An 8,866-nucleotide genomic window follows, 5' to 3' on the forward strand; every position below is an offset into this window, starting at 1 on the left:
AGAGAAAAGGCAGTTCCTCAAACCTTGAATCAAGAGCTGACAACATACATAGTGTCTATCTCTCATTGTCATATCTCTTTCCCAGATCTTGTGCTTTTGCAGCCTTGATGTCCTTCACAGACTGTGTGTCATCCAGGCTTTCTTTTGTGCTCATGACAAACTGGGCATAAAATGGTGCCACAATAGACAGAGTGGGCATGCTCTTCTTTGTCATTACCAAGGTGGCATCCTTCATTGGCTTGAGTACCTTGACAACTTCCTCAGCCCATGTGATGTCAGCCTTGCTCAGTGGGAACATATCCTTTTCACTCTTTCTGACCTCTGTTGAAAGAAGTGCTACATAGATGGTTGGTTGTTGTTCTAAAAATCTTTCTGTTGTGTCATCACAGCTGTTTCACCTTGTGACAAAGTCTGTGATTAACCTGTGTTTTGGCAGGTGTGTTTTGTGTTTTAGCTGGTGGCTGGCTATGGTGCTGCATCTGAAAAAGGTTGTAACACGTTTGATTATGCTGAGAAGATGTTTCACCGCTGGCAATTGCAGTGCTTTCAGGGAGGCGAAATTCAGGCTGTGTGCAAAACATTGTACATATGTCATGTCTGCAAGTCCAGAGTTCATATTGGATGCATCATTTGTTACAATGATGGGCTCTTTCACTTACAATTGTCATTAATTAATGGTCTCCTTTAGTAACACTGGAATGTTCTCTCCTGTGTGGCTGTCATGCATTACTTTTGTTTGTAGCACATACTAGTCCAGCTTCCATTCTTCCATTATGTGATGTGCTGTTACATACGATTCAGTGGCCCTTGGTGTCCAACAGTCACATGTCAAAGCGACTCTCTCATCCTAGAACCCTTGTTTTTACCTTGTAAAACACAGTGATGTCATTAATGTGTTGTTGGGAAGGTATGGTGTAACAAAGCTCTATTGTATTCACCATATTTCTGAACCCTTCATTCTCTACAACACTGAGAGGGCATATACCTTTGCAAATAAAATACAGTATTGACAGTGTTATTTTGGTTGCACGAGTTGAGGTCAGAGCTAACTTTGGTGTGTGAATTTGTTCCAAAGTGAGTTGAGAGGGATCCACTCATTTAGTGTTTGCTGTTTGCTGTTCCTTTAGCTGTACATCAGATGTACAGCTAAATGATGCTCATCCAGTTCTTTATAGACCTTGCTTTGTGCACTGGTGCCCACTCATGTTGGAAAAGGAAGGGGCCATCTCCTAACTGTTCCCTCAAAGTTGGGAGCATGAAATTGTCCAAAATGGCTTTGTATGCTGAAGCATTAAGAGTCCCTTTCACTGGAACTAAGGGGCCAAGCCCAAACCCTGAAAAACAACCTCATACCAAAATCCCTCTTCCACCAAACTTTACACTTGGCACAATGCAGTCAGGCAAGTTCCATTCTCCTGGCAATTGCCAAACCCAGATTCGTCCATTGAATTGTGTGATTTGTCACTCTAGAGCAGGGGTCCCCAACCCCCAGTCTGCGGCCCACTAGCGGGCCGTGGCTGTCTGACAGCCGGGCTGTGAGAAAACTGCCGGCAACGGAGACTCACTCAGTGAAGGGCTACAGCAAAATGGCTGCCCCCTTCACTGATGACACTTTTCAGAACACTAGGCGGGCAGGGCTTTGCAGCGGCACAGAGAGAGGAGAGAGACCGTGGTGAGAGAGTATTACAATAAAGTATTTTTATGGTCCCGACAGTTTCCCCATATGACACGAGTCTATAGAAATCTCGTTACTATGAAGTACATTGATCAGATACTTTCATTACAACGAAGTGACCTTGAAATGCTTGAATGAATCATCCACAGAGCAGTTAGTTCTGTGGTCTCAGCTCAGTTGTGCACATTTGCACAACAATCCCCAAACAGAAACACTGTAAAAAAATTCTTTCTTCGAACTTTCCTTGTACTGTTTTTTTTTTGCTGTTTTTGTTTTCTGTGGTTTTCAGTGATACCTTTTGCTTATTGCTTGTCAACATTTGAAAAACATCCATTGGAATTTAACTCATTGTCACCCTCCTATAGAAATGGCAGACACGAAAAGACGGTAACAGTGTTAATGTTTGTGATGGGAAATCTGTTGGAATGACAAATGCAATGCATATGTCTTTGTTATATGCAAAAAAAGAAGAAAAATCTCGGGTTGCAAACGTATGCGTACTGGTGCATTTGAAGTCAGTTTTTATGTGGTTCAGTGATGCTCATTCAAGAAACATTCCTATTTATGCGGCACTCATTCAAGAAAATGTTTCTAAACTCTCTTGGGACCTCCGTCAATGGGACACATGCCAAAGAACATCCTGAAGTGCGATCACTGCGTCTGTGGAAGACTGTTTATCTGTTGCCGGGGCAACAGCAGGCTCACAGCTCTGCTGTGTCTCTCCGCCAAAGCAAACAGAAAAGATCTCGATGGGTGATGCAAGGAACATTGTAAATGCAAGGAACATGATTACTTGGCCACTAACCTGGTCACAACCCTGTCTGACTGCTGTGTTTGTTTATAGAAGAGTGGCAGATCCCACTACAATAAATAACCGTGCTGTTCCTGTATCAAGCTGAATATTTTTGCTAAAGTACTGAGACTCAGTCTCGTGTTTTGGGGTGTAAGACAGGGACTTATAGCGCGACCATGATCTTTTAGGATTCATTTCTGTGGCGCTTCACTGCAGAGCTGTGAGCCTGCTGTTGCCCTGCACCGGCAACGGACAAACAATCTTACACAGACGCGGCAATCACGCTTCGGGACGCACTTCACCGTGATGTTCCCGTTGGGTAGGGGGGGAATCGCAAAAGAGTTCAGAAACCTCACAATATGAACAGGCATACAGGCACTATTGGGCACCAAACCTTTACCCACTCTGCAGACTCAGTATCCAGCCAGGCTGGAGGAGTGCTGGAGGAGCCTGAGGAGGAAAATCTGAGGCAGTGGTGGAGCAGCAGCACATGGGGCAGACCATTGTTCAAGTTGGCAGATAAAGTGACTGCATTCAAAGCCAAACTTGAATTATGGGGCTGACGAGTCAACATTGGGATTTTTGATATGTTTCAAACGTTAGCAGAGGTTGTTAAAGATACCAAGCCAGGGCCTTCTTTCTCCCAGCTGGTGTATGATCATCTATCTCAGCTTTCAATAGAGTTTGAGCATTATTCCCATCCACAAAAGACCCCCAAAATGGGAAGGAATGGATCCGTGACCCATTTGTGAATAAGCCAGGTGAATCAACTTTGTCTGTGCTTGAAGAAGATCAACTGCTTGAAACTGCAAATGATGGTGGCCTTAAAAGTATGTTTGAAACAACTTCAAATCTCCATAAGTTTTTGATTAAAGTCAAGGCGGAATATCTTGAGGTTGCCACAAAAGCAGTGAAAAGTCTGCTTCCATTTCCAACATCCTATCTTTGTGAGGCAGCATTTTCTGCAGTGACAGCAACCAAAACGAGATTACGGAGTAGACTGAACATAAGCAACACACTTCGTGTGTCACAGTCTTCCATCGTCCCAAGGTGGGATCGTCTGGTTGCTGGAAAACAAGCTCACTGATTCTGCATTATGATAAGTTGTATAATTTCTATGACGATATTATAACTTAATAATAACAGAAATGTAATGCAAATTGTGTATAAAACTGCCCTACGAACCTGCCCCAATACATCCAAAAAGGTGTCTGATCTTTTATTTATTTCGTTTTAGTTAATTTAGTCCATGTTTCACTTCACTCTCTACAATATCTCTATGCCACTGTACAAATAGTATTTCTCTTATATTTAATGCGGACACTGGCATGTTACTGACTTCTTCACAAGTGAAGGCTACAGAAGAAATAAGTAAAATAAAGCATATCTTATTTTATTTTCTATATATTGTATTTTACTCTTACTGTTCTTAATATAGTACACCTCTTTCTTTTCTTTAACTGCTAAAATATCTAAAGAACCTATTGAGTTAACATTTTGCCTTATCAGCATTATTACTTTTCTCTTACCACTACTAGCATTTCTAATTTCTTTTTGGTTGTTGATCTTACAGGCTCAATTGGTGTTGTTTCTTTTACAGGTTTTAAAAAGTTGCCTTTCTTTTTATGATTTTCTACTTACTTAGGCTAAGGCAAAAACTGACTAGCTCCGCTATGTACATGACTGTTTTGTTTTTGCCTACAATGTAGAAGAACTCCCAAGAACTCTGAACCTCTTCACCTACAAGAAATCTACAAGTGTATATAGCAATGTCCAAGAACATCAGAGAAAAGATGATTCTCTATTTCAAGATATCTCTGTTGAGGCAAATGAACCCTAGCATTCACCATCTCTGGAGAATAACTAGATGCTGTTGGCCAATTTCCATGCCTCAACAGCCAACTACCCTATAAGGCAATGATTAGAGAAGGACATTTGGCACTGCGTCAGCTGTACCAACAACACCTTTAGAAAAGTGTACCATCAGACAATTGAGAACTATGACTGCAACCAGGTGAGGTCGATTGTTTCTATGCTCTTCTTTACAAATGTGAAATCTGAATTACCTACCATTGTCATCCAAAAATTGTTAAGGCATTCTATCACAGTTCTCTGTATGTACAGTATATTGTTACAAAATTCTTAAGTCCTCAGTGAAGAAACATTGACCAGCATTTACATCATGATTCTACAGGGCCAATTCTAGTGGATGGGTCACTGCATCAAAATGCCTGACTCTAATCTTCCCACAAAAAGTCTACTACTCACAGATTAGCTAGATTTAGAGATCACAAAAAAGCAATAAAGAAGCACTGTAGTTCAAAGACACTCTCAAGGCTTATCTTAGTAATAGCTACAGTATATATCATTAGGTGAAATCTTCAATTTGGTGCCACATGATCAGTAAAAGCAACAATTAATTTTGATGCCAACCTCCTGTCTGAGGAAGTGCACTAGAGACAGTGATGAAAAGAAAAGGAACCTTCTTCCAAAGAAAACCTTTTGTCTCCACTTTCCCAAGGTCTGTGGCTTAACCACTGGATTCCATAGCCATCATTTCTTCTTTATTTACCATTGAAATGCTTGTTAGAACTGGTACTGAAGCTATTAGTGCTAATCTTTTATATACTGTAACTAGCAAAATACCCGCACTTCGCAGCGGAGAAGTAGTGTGTTAAAGAGGTTATGTAAACATATATATACATAAACATATATACTTATATATACATATTTACATATACACATATCTACATATATACATATATATATATACATATACACATCCACATATATATATACATATATCAACATATATATACACATACATATACAGTACACACATACATACATACACACACACACACACACATATATATATATATATATATATATATATATATATATATATATATATATATATATATATATATACACACATACAGACACATATATATACATATACATATTTACATATCTACATATATATATACATATCTACATACATATATATCTATCTATATCTATCTATCTATCTATCTATCTATATCTCACACATATATACATATCTACACATATATCTATCTATATATATATCTCTATCTATCTATCTATCTATATAGATATATACAGTAATCCCTCCTCCATCGCGGGGGTTGCGTTCCAGAGCCACCCGCAAAATAAGAAAATCCGCGAAGTAGAAACCATATGTTTATATGGTTATTTTTATATTGTCATGCTTGGGTCACAGATTTGCGCAGAAACACAGGAGGTTGTAGAGAGACAGGAACGTTATTCAAACACTGCAGACAAACATTTGTCTCTTTTTCAAAAGTTTAAACTGTGCTCCATGACAAGACAGAGATGACAGTTCTGTCTCACAATTAAAAGAATGCAAACATATCTTCTCTTCAAAGGAGTGCGCGTCAGGAGCAGAGCATGTCAGAAACAGACAAAATCAATAGGACTGTTTGGCTTTTAAGTATGCGAAGCACCTCCGGTACAAAGCTGTTGAAGGCGGCAGCTCACACCCCCTCCGTCAGGAGCAGGGAGAGAGAGAGAGAGAGAGAGACAGAGAAAAACAAAGTCAAAAATCAATACGTGCCCTTTGAGCTTTTAAGTATGCGAAGCACCGTGCAGCATGTCGCTTCACTAAGCAGCTGCACACAGAAGGTAGCAACGTGAAGATAATCTTTCAGCATTTTTAGACGAGCGTCCGTATCGTCTAGGTGTGCGAACAGCCCCCCTGCTCACACCCCCTACGTCAGGATCACAGAAAGTCAGCGCACAGCGCAAGAGAGAGAAAGAAAAGTAAGTTGGGTAGCTTCTCAGCCATCTGCCAATAGCGTCCCTTGTATGAAATCAACTGGGCAAACCAACTGAGGAAGCATGTACCAGAAATTAAAAGACCCATTGTCCTCAGAAATCTGCGAACCAGCAAAAAATCCGCGATATATATTTAAATATGCTTACATATAAAATCCGCGATAGAGTGAAGCCGCGAAAGGCGAAGCGCGATATAGCGAGGGATCACTGTATCTCTATCTATCTATCTATCTATATATATATATATCCATATTACTAACCGAGAATGCTAAACCAGATGGACGCAGGGACATCCGGCCATGGGCCGTAGCCGCAAAAAGACGTACTACACAGGCGCCCCAAGAAATGAGGCTCCGCGAGAGGCGGATGCGACCACAGAAAAAAGGAGTGAGCACAGAAAAAAGGAGTCAAAGAAATGAGGCCCCACGACCACAGAAAAAAGGAGTCAGCACAGAAAAAAGGAGTCAAACGCAGGCGACGCACAGCGCCGCACGAAACCCATTGCACACGAAACTAGCACACACAAAAAAAGAAGCCGCTCGCGCCCACCGGCAAGCCACCCCCCCCCCCCACAGGCACCGGACGGGACACACACAAAAAGGACGATTCAACAAGCCCCTGGCACACAAAAAAAAAGAACCCAAAACCACCCCACCCACCCTACAAGCAACGGACGGGACACACACAAAGAGGAGGATTCAACAAGCCCCTGGCACACAAAAAGAAAGAAGATGCTCGCGCACCACCAATCCCCCCCCCACCCCCTCCCGCTCAGACGCCGAAAAAGCACACGGCGCCGCACGAATCCCATTGCACACGAAACGGGACCCACACAAACAGGAGGATTTAACAAGCTCCTAACGCAACAAAAAAAAGAAGCCGTGACCGCCACGCCAGGCCCATTAGAGACGAGACATGGCACACGAAACGTTCACAACAACGACGAATCAGACCCACAAACACACTAACATCAATAAGAAGTGACACCCAAAGCCCCATTTCTAAAGGAACCGTCCATATTAAACATACGTCATCTCAACACCTTCACACTAGGCAGCATAGGTGGATCTCCTTACATTAAAGCACTATTAACCATTCAACTGCAGAAAAGGCTCCATATTAACAGTGAGTGCGATCCTCCTTATTACTTATCCATATTTCGCATGCTGAGGAACAAACAAGTCATGAATACACGCTCACGGGTACAAAACGATTCGGCTCGGATAACGGGACCAAACATACGAACCCGCATGAAACAACAAAATACACGGCAGAGCATCTGCATTACATCCTACAATAGTTCATTTGATTTGGCATCTACCGGAGTAAATATCAGGTCACCAAAAGGCAATGACCCATACTGCTTTCGCGTATGTGGACAAATATTACATCGCATTGGAACAGTGCACCCTGAAACAAATCAAGAACGCAAATATGCACAAATCACATCGGCACCTATAAAGCGATTCTGAAACCGCGGAAGAAAAAATGTATCGGCTCCAAAAACACATGTCACTCCTTATTCCAAATACCGGTCCCAATCACAGAAACATCGGTATCCACTATAACAATTCACAGTAACAATGCACGTGACATCCGTCTTGCCACACTATTAATTATAGATGAATGTACAATGGCATCCAGTCACTTACTCAACACCATTGATAAACTTCTACAAACGTTGATAAATAAGAATATTCCCTTTGCGGGAAGGTACTTTTATTAGGAGGAGATTTTAGACAGTGCTTAACTATTACTCCACTTACAATGCGCTCAGCTATTGTTCAGTCCACCTTAAAATACGCGGACAATTGGCATTGCGTTGATGAATAATAAGATTCCCTTTGGAGTAAAGGTACTTTTATTAGGAGTAGATTTTAGACAGTGCTTACCTATTACTCCACATACATGCGCTCAGCTATTATTCAGTCCACCTTAAAATACGCGACGACGTCATATAAACAACACGAGACCGAACTACAATACATATACAGGTGCGAGACCTGATTGGTGATAATACGAAGAAACGAACAGTCCGCATATTAACAGTGAGTTCGATCCTACTTATTACTTATCCATATTCCTCATGATAAAGATCAAACAAGTCATCAATTCACGATCACGGATACAAAACTAGACGGCTCGAGTAACGGGACCACAAACACAAACAAAAAAATTCACCTCGGCGTGCTTCTAAAACCGCGGAAAAAAAAAAGTTACGCGAACAATTGGCTTTGCTTTCTAAAGATACACTTGGTACAAAACATGCGATTTACAGATCCCGAATATAACAATTGGTTATTACAACTAGAACATTGTACACTCAACAATACAGATGGACTTCACCCAGATATTATTACAATTCCTCAACCCTTCATCTGCGACGACTTACTTACGGAGATATTTGGAACAGCAGTCTCATTAGACCAAATGCCCCTTTTAACACAACGCACTATATTATGTCCAAAAAATATTAATGTTGATCACATTAATAACCAGGTCATTTCATTACTTCCTGGAGTGGCATGGCTCTTTCTAAGCTCTGACAAAGTTGACTCTGGTAACGACAATGAACA

This window comes from Erpetoichthys calabaricus, chromosome 2, assembly GCF_900747795.2.
Source record: "Erpetoichthys calabaricus chromosome 2, fErpCal1.3, whole genome shotgun sequence".
NCBI lineage: Eukaryota > Metazoa > Chordata > Cladistia > Polypteriformes > Polypteridae > Erpetoichthys > Erpetoichthys calabaricus.